At 42.2% G+C, this 20,797-nt stretch overlaps 1 protein-coding gene across 4 annotated transcripts in view; it reads left to right on the plus strand.

The window, feature by feature from the left end:
- Positions 1-20,797, plus strand: part of SLC4A4 (solute carrier family 4 member 4) — a 385,416-nt gene that overhangs the window by 53,703 nt on the left and 310,916 nt on the right. Inside the window, exon 1 of one of the 4 annotated variants that reach the window (XM_053922271.2) lies at positions 8,059-8,616. The exons of 1 other annotated variant lie outside the window; for it this stretch is intronic. The gene's annotated coding sequence lies outside the window, so the exon portion shown is untranslated. Of the gene's footprint in view, positions 1-8,058; positions 8,617-9,070; positions 9,091-20,797 lie in introns of those variants that run through there. 2 more of the 4 variants (XM_053922273.2, XM_053922272.2) reach the window with 2 other exon arrangements.

The raw sequence follows: 20,797 nt of genomic DNA on the forward strand, positions 1-20,797 counted from the left end.
ATGCAAAAAAACAAATGAAACTAGACCACCAATTTATGCCATACACCAGAATAAACTCAAAATGAATAAAAGACTTAAATATAAGTTGTGACACCATAAAAGTCCTAGAGAAAAGCTTAGGCAGGAAAATTTCAGACATCCTACGTAGCAATATTTTTGCCAATATATCTCCTAGGGCAAGGGAAATGAAGGGAAAAATAAACAAATGGGACTACATCAAACTAAAAAGCTTCTGCATGGCTAAAGAAAACATCAGCAAAATGAAAAAGGAAGTGACCATATGGGAGAACATATTTGCCAATGATACATTGGACAAGGGTTTGATCTCCAAAATATATAAAGAACTCATATGACTCAACACCAGGAAGACAAACAGTCCAATTAAAAAATGGGCAAAGGACCTACACAGACACTTCTCCAAGGAGGACATAGAAAGGGCCCAGAGACATATGAAAGGATGCTCAATATCACTAATCATCAGAGAGATGCAAATTAAAACCAAATGAGATATTAACTCACACCTGCTAGAAGGGCTACCATCAATAAATCAACATACAAGTGTTGGTGAGGCTGTGGAGAAAAGGGAACCCTAGTGCACTGTTGGTGGGAATACAGACTGGTGCAGCCACATGGAACACAGTGTAGAATTTCCTTACAAATCTGAAAATGGAACTGCCTCTTGACCCAGCAATTCTGCTACTGGGAATATATCCTAAGAATCCTGAATCATCAGTTCAAAAGAACTTATGCCCCTCTTTGTTCATAGCAGCACAATGTACAATAGCCAAGTACGGGAAACAGCCTAAGTGTCCATCAGTAAATGAGTGGATCAAAAAACTGTGGTACATTTACACAACGGAATACTATGAAGCAGAAAAAAGAAGGAATTCCTACATTTTTGTGACAGCATGGATAGAACTGGAGAGCATTATGCTAAGTGAAATAAGCCAGTCAGTGAAAGACAAATACCATATGATCTCACCTATAAGAGGAATCTAATGAACAAAATAGAACCACAGGCATGGAAACATGGAGCAGACTGAAGGTGACCAGAGGGAAGGGGGTAATGGTGGAAAGGAGGGGAAGGGACTAGACTAAGAACATGTATGAATGACCCATGGACAAGGATAACAGTATGGGAACTGACTGTGGGAGTGGGGGGTTGGGTGGGCAGAAGAGGGCAAAGTGGGGAAAATTGGGACAACTGTAGTAGAATAACAACAAAACATGATTTAAAAATAAGTAAAATAGCTGTGAGAAAACATTAGCCTTGTGAAAAAAGAAAATAAAACCAAAGTATAGTGTCCTCAACTACAAAAATTTGGTTTTGGATAGCTGAGTTCTCAGAAGTATATGCAGGTGTTGATATAGTCTGTATGTGCCCTGTCAAGTTCAGTTGAAATTGGAGCAGTAGATGTAACTCCGGTGTTGTGCTGTGTGGATTTCCCCAACAGTTCCCCAAACTCTTCTGAATCAGATATTTAAGTTTGTAGAGAACAACCAACTGTTGACTCCAAACTTCCTTCAGATTTGGAGGACATCTGAAATAGGTGACATGTATGAAAATGTGTGGCGTTCTTGTGTTCATACTGCTTCCTCTGATGATGTGACTAGTACCACTAATAATACTAAGGTTTTATGAATTGACTGAGTTAATTTATGGTGAGTAATTAGAACAGCCCCTGAACATGGTAATGACTATGTAAGTGTTGGCTCTTGTAGTTATTGCTAGTGGGGCTATCAGTACTTTCATTGCCAGATAGCAGAAACTGTCCATAGAGAGCCAAATGAATTTTCATCAAGGGCGATTTTTGAATTATGCTGAGATAATAGCACAAAGCTACCAACTAGATTTAGAATGATGGCGTCTGATTTATAACCCTTTTATTTCCCTAGCCATATCTCTTAAAACTTGTGTTTTATGCCAAAAGGGATTGTTCTCACTCAAAATTAGCCTCAATGACCACACTACTTAAAAAAATACAGTATGACCAATCAAATGTAAACCACAAATTTAAATTATACAAAAAAGAAAATATGCCAGAGCATTAGCAGTTTTCCCTGAAAAAAGATATTTCTCACTGCCATTTCATCCATTTATCTGTTGTACAACTTTTTTTTTTAAACAATGAAACTGTGTTACTTTTACAATAGACAAAAGAAACAGATTTCATTTTTGAAACCCAAACAGATATAATCGAAGGTACAGCAAGATGCCCAATAAAATATCATTTAAAATATTTTACTGTTTTTATTTTCCCAGGTGCAAGAAAAGTGGCAATATCCTTTTGAAGATCTCTTTGTCCTATGACACTGATTTAAACGGAGCCCAGGTGGGCAGTGAGCAAACACGGTCAGCACTGAACAATATCCAACCCCTCCGAAAGGGCTCAGACACTTCGGTTCTGTCATTGACTTTTCTGTAGCCACCAATTCGTAGTTTGCAAAGATATTCTGTCCATCAGAAGGTTTCCTGTTACTTATATAATGATATTATTCATATGAAAAATAGCTCTACGCATAGAGCTATTGTATGTTTATTTATATGTAAATATATGTGTATAAGAGTATATTTACATATAACTATATGTTAATTCAAATTTAAGTAAAAAAATAAGCAATCTATCTTCCTGGCTCAAAATTTTTAAAAAGTTGCACTGGAAAGTCTTACTCCCTATGCCTATCCCACTAGTACAGTTTCCCTCCATGGAGGCAAATAGTGCTTTTAGTTGCTTATCTATCTTTCTAGAGATGTTTTACACACATGCAAATAAATACATAGATGTAATTTAAAAGTTATTGTTTGAGAAGAATGATGTTTTAAGGAATTTGTGGAGACTGAATTTGTCTTAATAGATCTATATTCTGGTTGAGGAACACTTTTTAAAAATGTTCCAGAAAGAGTGGACACAATCAATCATCCTATATTCATAATTATTAAGTTCCTACTATGTGTGAGGCCCTGTGCCAGCTGCTTTCTGTCCTGTCCACTTGCCTTTAAAATTCTTCCTATTTATGCACCTTGTCCTCCAGAGCTGTGTGCTCAAACATCAGCAGGTCAGAGATGCCTTGCCTAACACCCACTGGAAAGTAGCTGGCCCTCTTAACATGTTTTATTTCTTCTGGAGCTTGGGCGATACTATCATTTCTCACTAAATTTTCTTTTGAGAGTGAAAGAGAGTGCTGATATCGTCACACAGGGGTAACAGGGATAAGTTGGAACTGTGAACTGGGATGGTTTACCACCCTATTCATAGCCTTTGCTGCTTCATAGCAATTTGCATTCCAAGGAAATGGAAATTAACCTGTCCATTTATTTGTTTACTTGTAAGCTCCATGAAGCAAAAACTTCATCTGTTTATTTTAGGAACACATCGCCTAGAAGAGTCCTTCACATATAGTAAGTAGTTCTTTAATAAATATTTGTAGACTCAGTGGATGACCCCATCAGGCTTCTTGTTCTGTGTAGAACTGAGCATCCTTTGGTTAGTATGGGGACACTGAAAGGCCATGAGGGCAAGTTTGCTCAGAATGTTTTCTCCCTCAAGATAGGAGCCAGCTTTTAATATTCAGATTTCAATCTTGCAGCATTTCTCATAAAGAAATCAGTCTGGTAGATATGTATGTGAAGTGTCAACTGTTCTGTCACTTGCAAGGAGATCAAGGTGCTGTGGTCCCCAAGATAGGCCCGGTGTGGGGAGCAGACCAGCGGGATGGGAACAGTCATGGCCTAGTTTGATTCATTGGTCGGTTGATCTGTAGAAGACCTGTCTCCAAGCAATGAAACAGGTGTGTCCGTGTGACTCAGGCCACAGGAGACAAGGAAGAACAACTTAGAGCAGCCAGCCATCTGGGCTTATTCTTCTCCCAAGGAGGCCGGAAGGCCAGTGGGATACAAAGGAACAAGCACCTCTCTGTGTCTGGTGTGGACACACACACACACACACACACACACACACACACACACCCCAACACCCAGGTTCCAAGGGCCACGGGAGTCAGTTCTGGCTCAGAAGACTGATGCAGTTCTTTGATATCTTACCTAAAACCAGACCAATCTTTTTAAGCAGCGGGCATAGGTTTTAGGGGCTTAGTAGCTCAATTTAATTTTTCCTTTTCTCTCCAAACAGAGAGGCCTGTGTCCTGTGTTACGGTGATCCGTGGGAGAATTCCTGTAGGAGGAAGAGGCTGAAACTCTGGCCTCGGGTTATTAAACAGAGCATTCATAATAAATGTGTCAGTGCCATGTCTGAAAGATTTGAATGCTTTTCTATCACAAAATTGCTCATACTTTATTAGAGAAAAATAGTCTGGTTTCCTATCAGACTTATTTATCATTATCATTATTATTATTAATTTTCTTAAGCCCCTTGATTTTATTGTGGAAACTAAGGCCCAGAAGGGCTGAGTAACTTGCCTTCCTCAACACGAACCGAGAGAGGCTCCAGGTTTTAGAAGTGAGAGCCTCTCCTAACACTTGACTTTGGGTATGACAGTTGGGTATGGTTGACACCTTAGTTGTTCAAGCTGCGAAGGAACTTATGGCACATATTTAACCAAATGAATTTTTCAAAGCTCATGCCATGCTGACAGCTTACAAAAACTATGTCCGCCCTTCTTCTCTACTATAAAAAGGGGCTTATAAGTAAACCTGAGATTTGAAGGAGGTAATATAGATTATATGTCTAGGTTGGCTGAATTTATCGGACTGAGTATGAACTTTCTGGAGTGGAAGTGAAACCAAAATGAGGTCTTTAAGTGACCTCTTTCCCTCTCTCCATATCTATTCCTATCTTCAGTTTCATCCCAGGCTAGTCCCAGGATGAGAAAAAATAATCTCTTTCCTTACACTTACATTGTGCAGTGGTTGATTCAAATGATTATAGAGTGGCAACTTTGATGATCATTCTTTTGCAAGATGTTTAATAACAAAACAAATATAAATCAGATATCAGCACAACAAAAATCTCTATTCTGAGTAGCGAAATGTTTGTCGAACTTCCCCCAATGAGACATGTATTTTAAAAGGAGCTGACACTGAGAAACATTTCTGATCACGATCATTCTTGGAAGTTGGCAGTAACAGTGCATAACATATCTACTCCCAGCTTTTTGTTTAGGTGCAGAAATGAGATGTGTATGACTGTTATAATTTTGTGTAAGTCCAGGATAAACATTTAATGATATCTTTCATTTTTTTCTTTTCTAAGAAAGGAGTGGGAAAATCCCCACACATAATAGTTACATTTGTGGGTTCTGCTATTTGCTGAACAAAAAGGCTTTTTAGATAATTTCTAGTACAAGTCATCACCCTCCTTATTTCATGTAGCGAGAAAACATAAATACTGAGGTCTTTGAGTACAAAACTCCAGAGGTCTTTATACAGAGGTGTGACTATACAAAGACACACAAAAATTTAGAGCACTCTCCTTGGCAGTAATCCTATCTGCTGGTCAGATGTGGTCCCCACTTAATTTGAAAAATCAACACAGTGCCTATTAGTAGCATTATTACATACAACTTTTTGGTTTTAGAATCAGAGTGCTGTGTTTGTACAAGGCCAGGAATGCCCGGATTGCCCATTCAAAAGCTTTCCTCCTTCTTCTTGTTGGAGACACTTTTCATCACCTGCTGCCACTAGATGGTGCTTGTCATTGAAACAAAGGTTCTTCCTCCCATCTTTCTGTTTTCTTTAGTTGCCTATTAGGACCTCGGATGATATGAAAGAAGCTTGATTGATAAGCTAAACAGTGGGTGGGTATTCTAGAAGGTCATTTAGCACAGAGAGTTATTGGTTAAAAAAATAAATAAATCATTATCAGTGAAGATTACTTATACTGGTTTTCTAATTCCATTAATTTTTTTTGTTCATTTATCTTGTCACCAAGCTGTGTAAACCCCAAGACAAAAAGAACAAATAAATCTTTCTTTGGGCTCATGAGAATCAAGGGATATAACTCAGAAATTTTAGAATAGGTGAGAAAAAGGTCTCAGGATTTATTGTCCTCACCAGGAAGAGTATTAGCAAATGTGACCACATGCGGAGTTAACAAGAAAAGTTAATCAATGACCTTTCAAAGGGAAAGCACATGCATCTCAATTACTGGACAATAATCAATAGGAAAGAAAATGGAACATGCTCTTTTAATTGTGGGACAGCAAACATCAAGTAATGAGAATGATAAGGGGTGGTTGGTTCTTTGCCAAAGACAGCAATTTTTCTTGTTTAAGGCACATACAAAAAACTTCACCCCATAGTGCTCTAATTTCCTCCCTGCCACCTGCCCACACACCAACTTTATGCCCCTTCCAGGGTAAAGTTTTGCCAATCTTGATAATGAAATGCCTCCAGGGGTTACCTATTTGTTTTGTGTGAAGGACAGTTTGATATCTTTTGCAGCAGAGTACTGGAAAGCATACGTTTCTTGGACTTTTCCTTTCCCAGACATTCTCCAATGCTGACCAGTCATGGCTGGTTCATGATTATAATGAGAAATTGCCAGCTATGTTGAAATACATAATCCACAGTGTGAACAACTGCTGAACAGCAGTGGCAAGTTCTTAACACAAAAGTGGTTTCCCTTGGCCTGTGAGCTTGCTTTGGGGTTGCTGATTTTTGCTAACTGTGAGCTCAGGTACTGCAAGTTAATTGTAACAATAGTCTAAAAACAAGCCATAACTATGTAGGCAAGTTTAAAGCTACATTTTAAAAAGACTTCTGTTCTGAATTTCCCATGTCACTGCAGTGAGTCATGTAAAATGTGTGAACATACATGTTAGCCAGATGTAACAACAAACAGTCAGACACATGACATGAGTACATTTCAATCTCAGACATGAGACAGCCTGGGGTGGTTCCCAGTGCCTCCTGAGCTTTAAGCAAGGATTTTAAACATGCCAGAATTTAAAAAAGATACAAGTTTATACCTGCTTCTCAAGCACTAGTGAGGTCCAATGGATCTCTTCCAGTTTTAAAAACTAGAAAGAAAAGCCTCTGCCCCCAAATTATTTTCCTCCAGTTTTTTTTCCCTCCCTGTGAAGGGTTTACTAGTGATAGCTTAGTACTGAAGAAAGATTCGGAACCAGGAACAGGGAGTCGGGATCAGAAATGATTTATCATGGGCTTTATGTGGTTTGGTGGGTACTTTTGAAAATACAGTTTGGTCATTGACTTCTGGAACATATATATATATTTATATTTATATCTATATTTACACCTATACCTGTATGAAATATGTACTAATAGGAACTGCATTGTATGCCATGCGGTTCGAATCCTTTAAGTGGCCACTTTCTGGCAGTACTTAGAAGCTCCGCTGGTGCCTGTGTTGACAGTGCGTTCACATACGGTTTAATGGTTTACTTAGCTGATTGTAATGGGGCTGGGTCACTGATATATTATTAGTATTATTTGCTTGGCGAAGGGGATTTAAACCTCCTTAATGAGCCTTAGGGAAGAACTCCCATGGTGGCCACAGATGTTTCCCTAACTGTTCGAGGAAGACGGAAACCAGCAGTGACAGAAGCGAAGGACGGGGTTGAGAACCGCGCACTCCCATACATCCATCCTTCGCCGAAGGTGAACGAGGACTTAAGACTGTGTGCTGACAGCCCTCTCTCTACCCGCACTCTTCAAGTTTCAGAAAGTGGCGTCAGAAGTGATTTGGAGCTCGGAAACGCGAGCAACTTCAGTTTTGCTAGAGAACAGAAGCTTTCCCCAGCGGGGAACTCCTGTGGGTCGGACAAAAAGCTGGACCCAGCAGCCTTCTCGGGGCTGCACAGAGAAGGAACCGAGGGAGGCGAGGGTGGCCGGGCGCGAGCTGGGTGCCCGGCCGGGTCCGGGCGGGCGCTGCGCTCGGAGCCCGAGCCCCCGGTGGAGGCGGCGCGGCCCGAGGCCCCTCCCCGTCGCCGCGGAGGCCCGGGCCGCTCACGCCCAGCGGCGGCCGGCTGCGGTGGGGGCCGGGCGGGCGCGCGCGAGGGCAGGGCAGGGGGCTGGCCGAGGCCACTCGCGGCTTTAAATATGGATCGCGGGCTCGCGCCCGTGGCACAGCCCTCCCCGGCTCCCCGTCCCCTGGCTGGCTCCCGAGGGGCGCCCGGGCCGCGCACCGCTGCCGCAGTGTCGGTTAATGGTAGAAACAGCGGAAAGCTCCATAAATATGCGGGAGCCGCAGACGGCCCAGTAGAGTAGAGGCTCCCAAACGCTCACCCGCCGCGCACCACCGGGCCGTGCAGACCTCTCCCCCGCGCCACCCGCCGCCCCGGTCTCCCGGGCCGTTCAGGTGCCGGTCCCGCCGGCTCCGGAGACGCTCCCGCCCCGGCGCCCTCGCCCGGCTCTCGCTCCCCTCCGCCCGCAGCGCGCATCCCCCCAGGCGGCAAAGTTGTGACTTCTTGGGCGCGGGTGGCTGGCTCCCCGCTCGCTCCGCGCTGCGTGCCGACAACTTCCCGCCGCCCGGCCCTGCGGCGCCCCGGCCCCGCACCTCCGGGGATCCCGCGGCCGCCCGCCTCCAGCCTCGGCGGCGCGCCGGGCAGCGCTTCGGTGGCGGCTGCAGCTGTGGCGGCGGCAGCGCCACACTCCACCGCCAAACTGGAGGAGCGACGGAAGCCGGACCCCAGGAGGTGAGCGCCCGGCCGCGGCGGAGCGGCGGGTCAGCGGTGCGGGGGGCGCGCTCCCGCAGGGCAGGGGGAGGTCAGCGGCGGGGCCGGGCATCCCCTGGGCTGTTCTCTGGCGGAGTGCGGAGGCTGCCTCCGCGGAAAAGTACTTTTTCCCCCTTTCTCCTTGGCGTTTAGAGGAGTTTGGGTGGTCCTGGTTCTCCCCGCGCTGTACAGCCGCCCTCGCGGAGCCCGGCGTGGCTGCCGGGACTGGGGGGCCAGTGTACGCGGCAGGCTGGGCTTCGGCGCGGTGACACGTGTGCTCCTGTGAGGCCGGGTGGTCCCAGTGTAGCGGGCACCTGCTTGGAGGGGACACGTCCCCAAGCCCACTAGCGAGGGAGGCGTGGGGCACTCGCGTTGCCACCGAGACCCCGGCTCCCACTTTACTGACTGCTCGGAGACGGAGCGTTCCCAGCTCTCCCCTGCACGCCGAAAGTGGGGGTGAGTCGGGCGGGTTCTCTGCTGGGCTTGGGAGGGGGAGGCAGAGGTTAAACTGATTTCTCTTGGCCAGCGACAGTGTAGCTCTTCCTCAGGTGCTGGGCAGCATGTGCGTCTTGGCAAGGACAGGTGATTTCTTTTTTCCTAAGTGCATTTCACCCAGCCTTTGCCAGGCCATTAATAAGAGTCGCCAAAGGCAGGCGGGAGCTGAGAACTACATTGGGAAACTGCAGCAAGTACCACACAGAAAAAGTTAGTAACAAAGGACAACACAGACCAAAACAACGAAACAACAACCCTGGACCTGGCCAGAAAGATGAAGGAAGCCATTCTACCTGTGGTCTACCAGTGTAAGGCATTTTTTTTTCAGTTCCTTGTAGAATTCCTGGTTTTTCCACCCCTCATTCCTTCCCAAGGCCTTAGCTTCTCAGCATAATTGCCTGCAGCAAGCTCTTCCCAGTCTTGACATTGAACAGCAGTTAACTTCAGTTTACTCTCCCTAATTCTTTCTCCGTTTCACTTCAGTGCAGGAGAAAGTTACTCCTGAAGGGCAATCAGTACCCCTGGGCCGTACTGAACACATTGTCTGAGATCCTGGAACAACCCCTTCCCTAGGAGACACTGCATTGTACTGTATTTCCCCTCTTCCTTCTATTTGGGAATTGGAGTTAGACTATTACTCGAATTAAAGAAAGCATACACTGCACAGTCGGGTTTAATTTTTTCATTTTGTTTTGAATAGATTCTTTAATGCTTTACACCACTATTCAGTAGCTTCTTGTAGACACTGTAATGTCTCTTAACAAGGTTTCTGGCTCAGAATTCTCCTCCTTGCATTTGTCACATTAGCATTTAAATAATTTCCATGCTCATCATAGCACTTAGATTGAGGTTATTAGTGGAACTTCAGTCAAAGGAAGCATGTCTGCTTGTTATTTTTCTATAGCTTTAACAATTCAGAAAAAAACCTGTTTACTTTCATTTTAAACTTAAATGTACTGAGAGCATTCTGTTCTCTTTACATTAAATCTTGAAATTGAATGGTTTCAGCTTGATCCCAGAGTCTCTGGTAAGATGACACGGAAGTCCCACGTCCAGGGTGAGGCAAGAGTAGGTTCACAGTTGTAAGTACATGAAACACAGTTGGTTCTTGCGTTGTTATTTATTAATCATTGCATTATTTTCCATATGGACAGCTGTAGACCTACCTTTGCCCCACCCCGTATATGGATTGAGAAAGGAAAATAGTACTCTTATGAACTGTTGAGGCATAGGGCATTTATAATAGTCGGGTGGGAGGGAGGGAGGGATAAGATGGGACATTTTGTTAGTTCCAGGCTTGTCTACCTTTGAGAAAACAGAAAGCCAGGAACCCCTCAACATTTTGTATGAGAATGTTTTTGAAATGAGGTTTTCAGTATCATTTAATATCAAGGTTCATTCTGGAGACTTACTAATGTGTATAAGGCACCCCAGACAGTGAAATTGCCAGAATATACACTTAGTTTATAATGATGTATCTCTTTTAGTTCATTTTGCCAACATAAAATCACTATCAATGTTTGATGTTGGTGTCACCATTTTAGTCTTTTAAATGATTAGATACATTTACAACAATGTGTGAAAGGAATACAAGGAATCATATTTAGAGAAAAAAGTGTTACAGAAATTAGATAACCTTTGGGACAACTTCCAGCAGGCTCTGCTGGTAATTTCTTTTCTTCTTCTTTTTTTTATTGAGCTCTGGCAAGTACAATGTTCAGGGTTTGATCCCTTGTTCTGATAACAAGAGAGATCGTCTAGCCATATCTTGCTTGCATCTTAGAAACACTAGGAAAGGAAATACAAGTTAACTGGTGGATCATGATAATCAGGTTTCTTGGCTTGCCTCTGAGGGCGCTGCAGGTTAGGACTGCTGTTGTCAGGGAGAGAGTCCTAAGAGAGTTCATTGCTACTTAAGTGTGGCAATAATGCACACTGTCTGCTTGTTTCTTGTAGTTAGTTCCTTTGTGTTTATTTTCAGTAACATGAATGCAGTCTAAGGCTGGAGTTGATATTAGGATTGGGAGTGGAAAGAAAAAATGGAAAAGAGAAAAGTCTAATGAGGATGAAAGTTTCTAAGTATCAACAGTTTCTCCTTCATTGCTAAGATGGAAGGAATCAGGGACATGATTTAATGGGACAAAGGAAGCTGCAAGCAGAACACATCTCATATCTCACTGTGATTTATGATGTTTATGTATTGTGGGGGAGGCATTTAGCAACATCCAGGAAATTAATAAGACTTTAGAAAACAAGATATAACTACTATTAGGATTTTTTTGGGTGTAATGCAAGGATTAAGGGAAGGGGGGACTAATGTTTATTTTCATATAAGGTCAGGTCTAAGTTATATTCCAAATACATTTTGCCTTTCTCCCAATATCTAAACATTTGATATTTGTGTCACAAAATGGAAAATATGCCAATGTCCTTCTAACATGGAGGTGATATTTTATATCCTTTGTAGTATGCATTGTTAGTTATTTTTTCAGCAGTGGAGATGGCGTCTCCTAACCTAGCCTTTCACTCAGTTTTTCTTTGATGGACATTTTCACGCATGTGTGTGCACACACGCACTCATGCTGCTCGTTTGTGGAGGTGGCCAATCTTATTTCACCTAAAGCCATGTTTCCTTATGACCGTCACAGTGATTGTGTGACAATGACTTCTACGGCATTTCTCTAGTCTCAGTAGTGCGATGGCATTTCAAACAAGGCATTGAAAGGACAGCCAGCCACGAATTGTGATGGATTTATTTACCTGCTATGGCAAAGAAGACAGAAAACTTTTACTTTCCATCTCCTTCATGAACATTATAATTTTATTTCTTAGTTATAAGGATTTACCAGCCTCTGAATTAAGTTATGTGTTCGAAAAAGATGGTGGTGTAAATAGTAATGGTGGATTGTACCTCTGTAGATGTTTTTACATAAGCCAAAACCTCCTCCTGTTCTTTTCCCCTGCAAATTGAGTAGATGTAAGGGATTATTATACTGGTATGATAATACTGGTAGGAAACTTCGTATGCTTTTCTTAAACATAAAATGGGAAATTACTGTTGGAGGTTGGAATGAACATTTTAGCTTTGAAGTAGTGATATCTTATTAAACTAGGGAAGGATTGTCCTCAAATGGATGAATGTTGTTTTAATCATAGCTGAAGCTACTGAAACAGATAAAAGCTTATCCTGGTTTAAAGTGATGGTTATCCTTCCCTGTGGGTAATTCTGCTCCAGCACCTTCTTGCCTCAACCTTGTGTCAGGTCCTGCAGTGCCAGGGTAATTTCACTAGTGAAGAACTTACAGTCTGTGTGTGCCAATTTTAGCTCGGGCTTGAGTGCTAACTTTTGTTTTTCATGGAGAATGAATACAGAAAGAAATGACATGAACTTAGGATGTTAAAGGAGGTAAATAATCACCAACTAATACTTCTTTCTTTTAAAAAAAATTTGTAGATTATTTTGTAAAAAAAGGTATATCCTTAGTGTAACTTGAATTTCTCTATCAGACCTTAAAAAGATTTTAGCCCTCGCTGGTGCGGTTCAGTGGATTGAGTGCCAGCCTGTGAACCAAAGGGTTGCTGGTTGGATTCCCAGTCAGGGCACATGCCTGGGTTGCGTAGGGGGCGTGCAAGAGGCAACCAGATATGGATGTTTCTCTTCCTCTCTTTCTCCTTCCCTTCCCTCTAAAAATAAATAAAATAAAAAAAGATTTTAATTTACTGATTTTAGAGAGAGAGGAAAGGGGAGAGGGAGAGGGCGAGGGAGAGGGAGAGAGTGATCTGTTGTTCCACTTATGTATGCATTCATTGGTTGATTCTTGTATGTGCCCTGACCTGGGATGAAAACTGCAACCTTGGCGTACAGGGACAATGCTCTAATCAACTGAGCTGCCTATCTAGGGCACACCTTAAAAGATTTTAAATAAAACTCATAATAAGACGTAGGACTTCCAGTCAAGATGGGAGCATAGGTAGACATGCTTTGCCTCCTGGTACAACCACAGGAAGAATTACAACTAACCTCAAAACAAATAATACCCAGAACTGACAGAAAATCAAACTGTATGGAACTGACAACCAAGGATTTAAAGAAGCCACATTCATCCAGATGGGTAGGAGGGGCAGAGCCATGGAGTCAGAGCGGAGAGGAGAGGAAACACGCTGTAGCATGGAGAGGCGGAGGAGGTGGTGGTGGTGGTAGAACGGACAGTCCCACACTCACGTGTGGTGGATAAAAATCAGGAGGGATACCTTGGGAATGAGTTATCTCAGCCCCAGGTCAGATTGCACAGCCCAGGGTTCCAGCCCTGGGAAGATAGATCCCTATAACTTCTGTCTATAAAAACCAGTGCAACTTGGGGCGGCGGAAGAAACTGCCGTTTCCTGAGGGGATTCTGTTAAAGGGCGGCCCACATGGACTTAGAAACCCACATGTAAACCCAACCACTCTGGGATTCACCACCAGAGCAACAGCTGGAAGGGCACCAGTCCCATATGGGAAGTGGGTGGAGTGACTAGAAATGGGGAGTGCCAGGCAAACCTCCAGAAGCCAGGCAGTGTCATTGTCCCCTTTGCAAGCTTTTCCCCCAACAGTGTCACAATGTGGTGAAGCGGGTTCCCTGCCCTGGCAAATACCTAAGGCTCTGCCCCATTCAACTGAATAGGTGCACTAAGACAGGGAGTCAAACTAGCTCTGCCTAATACACAGAAATAAACACAGGGAGGCTGCCAAATTGAGGAGTCAAAGAAATATGGCCCAAATGAAAGAACAGAACAAAACCCCAGAAAAAGAACTAAACTAAATGGAGATAGCCAACCTATCAGATGCAGAGTTCAAAACACTGGTGATCAGGATGCTCATTGAATATGGCAATAACATAAAGGAAGAAATGTAGGTTACACTAAGTGGAATGAAAAATCCACAGGGAACCAACTGCGAAGGGAAGGAAGCTGGGATTCAAATCGATGATATGGAACAAAAGGAATAATTAAACATTCAACCAGAACAGAAAGAAAAAAAACAGAATTAAAAAATGAGGATAGTAGAAGGAGTCTCTGGGACATCTCCAAATATGTCAACATCCAAATCATAGGGATGCCAGAAAGAGAAGAGGGAGAGCAAGAAATTGAAAACTTATTTGAAAAAATAATGAAAGAAAACTTCCCTAATTTGGCAAAGGAAATAGACATACAAGTCCAGGAAGCACAGAGAGTCCCAAAGAAGTTGGACCCAAAGAGGACCTCACTAAGACACATCATAATTAAACTACCAAAGGTTAAAGATAAAGAGAGACTCTTAAAACAGCAAGAGAAAAGCAGAGAGTTACCTAAAAGGAGTTCCCATAAGACTGTCAGCTGATTTCTCAAAAGAAACTTTGCAGGCAAGAAGGGACTGGCAAGAACTATTCAAAGTGATGAAAAGCAAAGACCTACAACTTCTATTACTCTATCCAGCAAAGCTATCATTTAGAATGGAAGGGCAAATAAAGTTCTTCCCAGACAAGGTAAAGCTAAAGGAGTTCATAATCACCAAGCCAGTATTACATGATATGTTAAAGGGACTTATTTAAGAAAAGAAGAAGATCAAAACCGTGAACATTAAAATGGCAACAAATTCACAACTACCAACAACTGAATGTAAAAAAGCAAATTAAGCAACCGACGAAAACAGGAACAGAATCATAGATATGGAGATCATTTGGAGGGTTATTGGCTGGGGGTGAAGAGGGAGAATGGTGGGAAAGGTGCAGGGATTAAGAAGCATAATTGGTAAGTACAGAATAGACAGGGGGAGATTAAGAATAGTGTAGGAAATGGAGAAAGCAAAGAACTTATATGGGTGACCTAGGGACGTGAACTAAGGGGGTGGGGATTGCTGGAGGGAAGGTGGGTACCAGGTGGGGATGGGGGGCAAAGAGGGAAAAATTGGGAAAACTGTAATAGCAGAATCAATAAAATATACTTAAAAAACAACAACAAAAAGAAACCCTCATCATACACTTTTGGGGGGATTTTAAAAATCAAAATTGATAAAAATACAAAATGAGAAGGCAATATATTATCTTTAAAACTGATATAATGTTCTATGAGTGACATAATTCAAAAGCTGTTCATAATGTCCTGGATAAGAAGTTAGCAATTTCTTTTCATTTTTGTCAGTGTATTCACTGATTGATATTCTCCTTTATACTATTTGCAAATAAAAAATGTGTGAGATCTGGAGTTTTATGTTAGTTGATTCTAGCTTTGGTCTGGAAACTTAGTGTTCACTGATAGGGCCCAGGCCCAACTTCATCTATTTGGAACTCTTGTATTTACCATATTCTCCAGCAAAAAAGTCTCTGAGTAGGCAGGATAGAAAGTTAAAAAAAAGACATACATTAAAGAGGATTCAGTTTACTCAAAGGTGATCCTTCACAATCTCTTTACTCGTAATTCACCTACAGTTTTAACAGAATTGATAACATTTCTCAGATTTCTAATCCCATAGCACACATTAAAACTACAAATTAGAAGATGGAAATGGCCTGATATTGGCAGTTACGTGGATGACATTGAAAAGTGCCCGAGGACAGCGTGGTGGTCAAGGGCGAGAGAGAATAAGCGCTAACAGCAGAAGTGAGAATTAAAGCAAGCACAGTGCTGGCATTACTTAGGTGTACCCTGAGAACGTCACTTCACTCTGCTCCCTTGTCCCTCCTGCCCTTTTTCCTTTCTTGCTCTCTTTTTTTCTCTCTTTCCCTCCTTCCTATCAATTTAAGTTTCTATTGAAATATAGTGTGTATATGGAACAGTTATGTATGTTATTCAATCCTAAATTAACAGCTCTGGGTGATGTACCTAAGGGAACAACACATCCTTGTAACCAGCACCAAGATCAAGATGTAGGCCATGGTCAGCAACCAGAACTCCCTGTTTCCTAACCCCAAGGTCATTACTTCTCTCCAAAGGTGACTTCTCTCTTGACTTCTGAGACTGTTGGTTACTTTGATCCATTATTGAACTTTGTATTAGAATACATGGTATGTGTTCTTGTGTCTGACTTCTTTTGCTCATTATGTTTGTGACTTTTTTGTTTTGTGTGTAGCAACAGTTTGTTTATTCTCATTGCTGTATAGTATTCTATTTTATGAGAATGCCACAATTTGCTTTTCCATTTTGCTCTTGATGAGTATTTGGCTTATTTCCAGTTTTGCGCTATTATGAATAGTGCTGCTGTGAACATTCGTACATATATATTTTGGTAAACGTGGGAATTTTGGTTGTGTATGTTGTGTTGAACTGTTGGGCCAGTTTTAGTAGAGAGTGCCTTCCTTCAAAAGTGGTACTAATCCTCTCTCCTACGAGCCCTTATGAGAGTTTCATCCACTCCACATCCGTACAAACAGCTGGCATTATCTGCCTTTTTAAAAAGCAGAGCATCTGGTAACCTGTTACTGCCCAGTGACCAGTGGAGATATGGGTTTGGAAGATATGAGCTGGAGACCCAGTTTTCTCACTTGCTACTTATTTGATGTGGGGAATTAAAAAAGTCGCCTATATCGTTTTTTGTCACTAATGATTGTAAAACCTAATTCACAGAGGTGTGCAGTGGACAGACGAGGTGATATTTATGTCAGAACCCTAATGACCGTTTGTATGTCAGTTGTTGTTATGGTGCTGTGTTCTGCAGCGCTTTTTATCCCTGAGTTGAATTGTGCCAGCACTGAGAACAGTATTCCTGACATACTAGTAAATGTTTGTTTGTTGAATGAATAAACACATCTAAGTATGTTTCTTGATCTGTTACTCTGAGTGATTCAAATTGTGTTTTACATTTTTTCTCTAGGACTATTTATTGGTAAAGCTGAGTTGAGAACAGGGTTTATTAAACATCAGCTTGAAAAATTGAGTCTAACCTTCCGGCCAAGATGGAGGCATAGGTAGACACACTGCCTCCTCGCACAACCAAAAGGACAACAAATTTAAAAACAAAAAACAACCACAAGTCCAGAAAATCAAACTGTATGGAAGTTCGACAACCAAGGAGTTAAGAAGAAACATTCATCCAGACCAGTAGGAGGGGCTGAGATGGGCAGCTGGGAGGAGAGGACTTGCACCAAGGTGGGGCTGGCGGACCCAGGGATGTGGTGGATTGCGGACCGGGCAGTCTCACATCTGAGTGTGGATAAACACCTGGGGTGGGAGGCAGACTGCACAATCCAGGGTTTCAGTGCGGGGAAATAAAGCCTCAAACCACTGATTGAAAACACCTGTGGGGTCGAGGCGGCAGCCGGAGAAACTCCCAGCCTCACAGGAGAGTTTACTGAAGAGACCTACACGGTCCTAGAATGTACACAAACTAGCCACCTGGGAATCAGCACCAGAAGGGCACAATTTGCTTGTGGGTAGCAGGGGACGTGACTGAAATCCAGGAGAGAGCTGAGCAAGTGCCATTGTTCCTTCTCTGATCCCTCCCCTGCATACAGCATCACAGCGCAGCGACCAGCGTTACCCTGCCCCGGGAACACCTAAGGCTCGGCCCCTTACTACTTAACATGTACTTCCAGACCAAAAAAAAAAAAAAGACCCAAATCAAAGAAGAGATCAAAGCTCCAGAAAAAATACAACTAAGCGATGAAGAGATAGCCAACCTATCAGATGCACAGTTCAAAACACTGGTAATCAGGATGCTCACAGAATTGGTTGAATTTGGTTGCATATTAGATGAAAAAATGAAGGCTATGTTAAGTGAAATAAAGGAAATGTACAGGGAACCAATAGTGATGGGAAAGAAACTGGGACTCAAATCAATGGTGTGGACCAGAAGGAAGAAAGAAACATCCAACCAGAAAAGAATGAAGAAACAAGAATTCAAAAAAATGAGGAGAGGCTTAGGAACCTCCAGGACATCTTTAAATGTTCCAACATCCAAATTATAGGGGTCCCAGAAGGAGAAGAGGAAGAGCAACAAATTAAAAACTTATTTGAACAAATAATGAAGGAGAACTTCCCTAATCTGGCAAAGGAAATAGACTTCCAGGAAGTCCAGGAAGCTCAGAGAGTCCCAAAGATGCTGGACCCAAGGAGGAACACACCAAGGCACATCATAATTACATTACCCAAGATTAAAAATAAGGAGAGAATCTTAGAAGCAGCCAGAGAAAAGGAGACGGTTAACTACTAAGGAATTCCCATAAGACTGTCAGCTGATTTCTCCAAAGAGACCTTACCGGCAAGAAGGGGCTGGAAAGAAGTATTCCAAGTCATGAAAGGCTAGGACCTACATCCAAGATTGCTCTATCCAGCAAAGCTTTCATTTAGAATGGAAGGGTAGATAAAGTGCTTCTCAGATAAGGTCAAGTTAAAGGAGTTCATCATCACCAAGCCCTTATTATATGAAATGTTAAAGGGATTTAATTAAGAAAAAGAAGATAAAAAATATGAACAGTAAAATGACAGCAAACTCACAGTTATTAACAACCACACCTAAAACAAAAACAAAAGCAAACTAAGCAAACAACTAGAACAGAAACAGAACCACAGAAATGGAGATCACATGGAGGGTTATCAATAGGGGAGTGGGAGGGGGAGAGAGGGGGGAAAGGTACAGAGAATAAGTAGCATAAATGGTAAGTAGAAAATAGACGGGGAGGTTAAGAATAGTATAGGAAATGTAGAAGCTAAAGAACTCATATGTATGACCCATGGACATGAACTAAAAGGGGGGACTGTGGGCGGGAGGGGGTGTGCAGGGCAGAGGGGAGTGAAGGGGGGAAATGGGACAACTGTAATAGCATAATAAAATTTATTAAAAAAATAAAATCACAGCATTCTGAATTCACAATATATTGTCATCTAAATAATGGAAATATATTTCCCAATAAAAGCATATAAAAAAAATTGAGTCTAATAGCCAGCAGTTTGAGAACACGCATTTCACTACACCACTCATATTAAACTCATGCCCGTAAGTGACACACACAAGGCCTGGAGAATCCTTGAAAATGATTATAATGCTCTTCACCTGGTTGGTGCTCCTCAAAAGCTTACACACCGAATACACTTAGCTTCTATAATTAGAATACCAGCCAACAGATTTCTAGATTTAAAATACTATAGTGGGTTCTCCAGTGCTGATACCTTGGAAACCACGTTTCATGCAAAATTGAATGTTTAAAGATGAATAATAGCTGGAAACTGGAGCTTGTAGAGAGTCCTTTCAGCTTATTGTGGAAAAGGTGGTTCTCAGATACGGTGATTATAATATCAAAAGCAAACCTGCAGCCTTATAAGTGTTTGTGTAACAATTCTTAATTCTTCGAAAGGTTTGATTTTCAAGTATAAATATGACTTTGTGACCCTTACTATTCTTCATCTGAAAGGTTAGTGCCATATATTTATTTTTAAATTAAATACAATAAAAATTTGTATTTTTACTATGGAGAATTACATGATAAATAGTAGGTATCTATTTGCAAAATCAGGTTTGCAGCAGAAGGAACTTAGATTTTGATGTGGAAATCTGATTAGATTTTCTTGCCCAGAGAAAGAGCTGGTAGTTGTCTTGGTTGGCTCTCATTACTTCAGTAAAATACAACTCTTTTGTGGTACTCAGAGTACCGAGCATGTAAGATACCACTTCAGAGTAACGTAAATCAGTCTACCTGGGAAGAGGGCATTTGCATTTTAGGTAGCGTCCTTCATAGGTGCTTGACCCATGTGTGGCTCCTTGAAGAGTGATTTCGTGGAAAATGGAATCATCTGGTATAGCAGACAATTTTGTTGTCTTTTATAGACATAATGCTATGGAAAATTGAAATAAACTAAAGGGTAATTATGGTGAGCCTTGTTTTAAAAGTAGTGAATTTCGGAAAAACTCAGCTTCTGTTCTGGGTGATTTGATTCCCATGAGAAGTTAAACTGGATGGTTTTAAAATAAAAGCTGGTTATTGCTGTGTTAAACCCTGGAAGCAAGTCTCCCATAGGTGTCCACTCAGCACATGAAAGGTTTTTTTGTTTTTTTTTTTAACTGGCCCATGGATTTGGGAAGGGCAACTATTTAAAGACCGGGATCATGACAGTGATGAGAGCTAAACCAATATCCCAAGGGAATGGGGTTAATTCTTCCATTTCTTGTGTCCTTAAGCATGAAATCTGCTGGTATGGCTGGATGGGAATCCTAATGTCTTCAATACAAACCAGGCTTTTCTATCTTCTTCCCCGAATGATCGTGATGAAGTCCTGAGACTTTTGTTTGGTGAAACGTGTTTGTTCCAAGTGAGGATTCAGTGAGATGGTCCGTCAGACTGGGAGTCTGACTGGGTGTGAGCGTTGGTGGCCTGCTGCTGCAACCCTCCCCTGGCGCGCTGCTTATGGACTGCAGCTGTGGCCGGACCTCGCCGTGGAACTGCTTCAAGAATTCCTTCATTCCTTTGACCTCTGGAGACTGTGTCCGTAGGAATGTGAGATGAGCCCTCTAGATGTTAGCAGAGCAGCCTCACGGTCGGAGATAGCCGAAGTGCTGATTACAATCACCTTTAGAAAGCCGCTGAGCATTTGCAGGTTAGGCAGATCACACATTTTCACTTTGCAAGTTGAGGAGCTTCGCCAGGGTGGAGAGAGAGGAGGGTTGGGAATGTTTTTAAAGATTTAGGTGAGTGAGATAATTTTCCTTGAAAAATACATT

Source organism: Desmodus rotundus, chromosome 4 (assembly GCF_022682495.2).
Source record: "Desmodus rotundus isolate HL8 chromosome 4, HLdesRot8A.1, whole genome shotgun sequence".
NCBI classification, from domain to species: domain Eukaryota; kingdom Metazoa; phylum Chordata; class Mammalia; order Chiroptera; family Phyllostomidae; genus Desmodus; species Desmodus rotundus.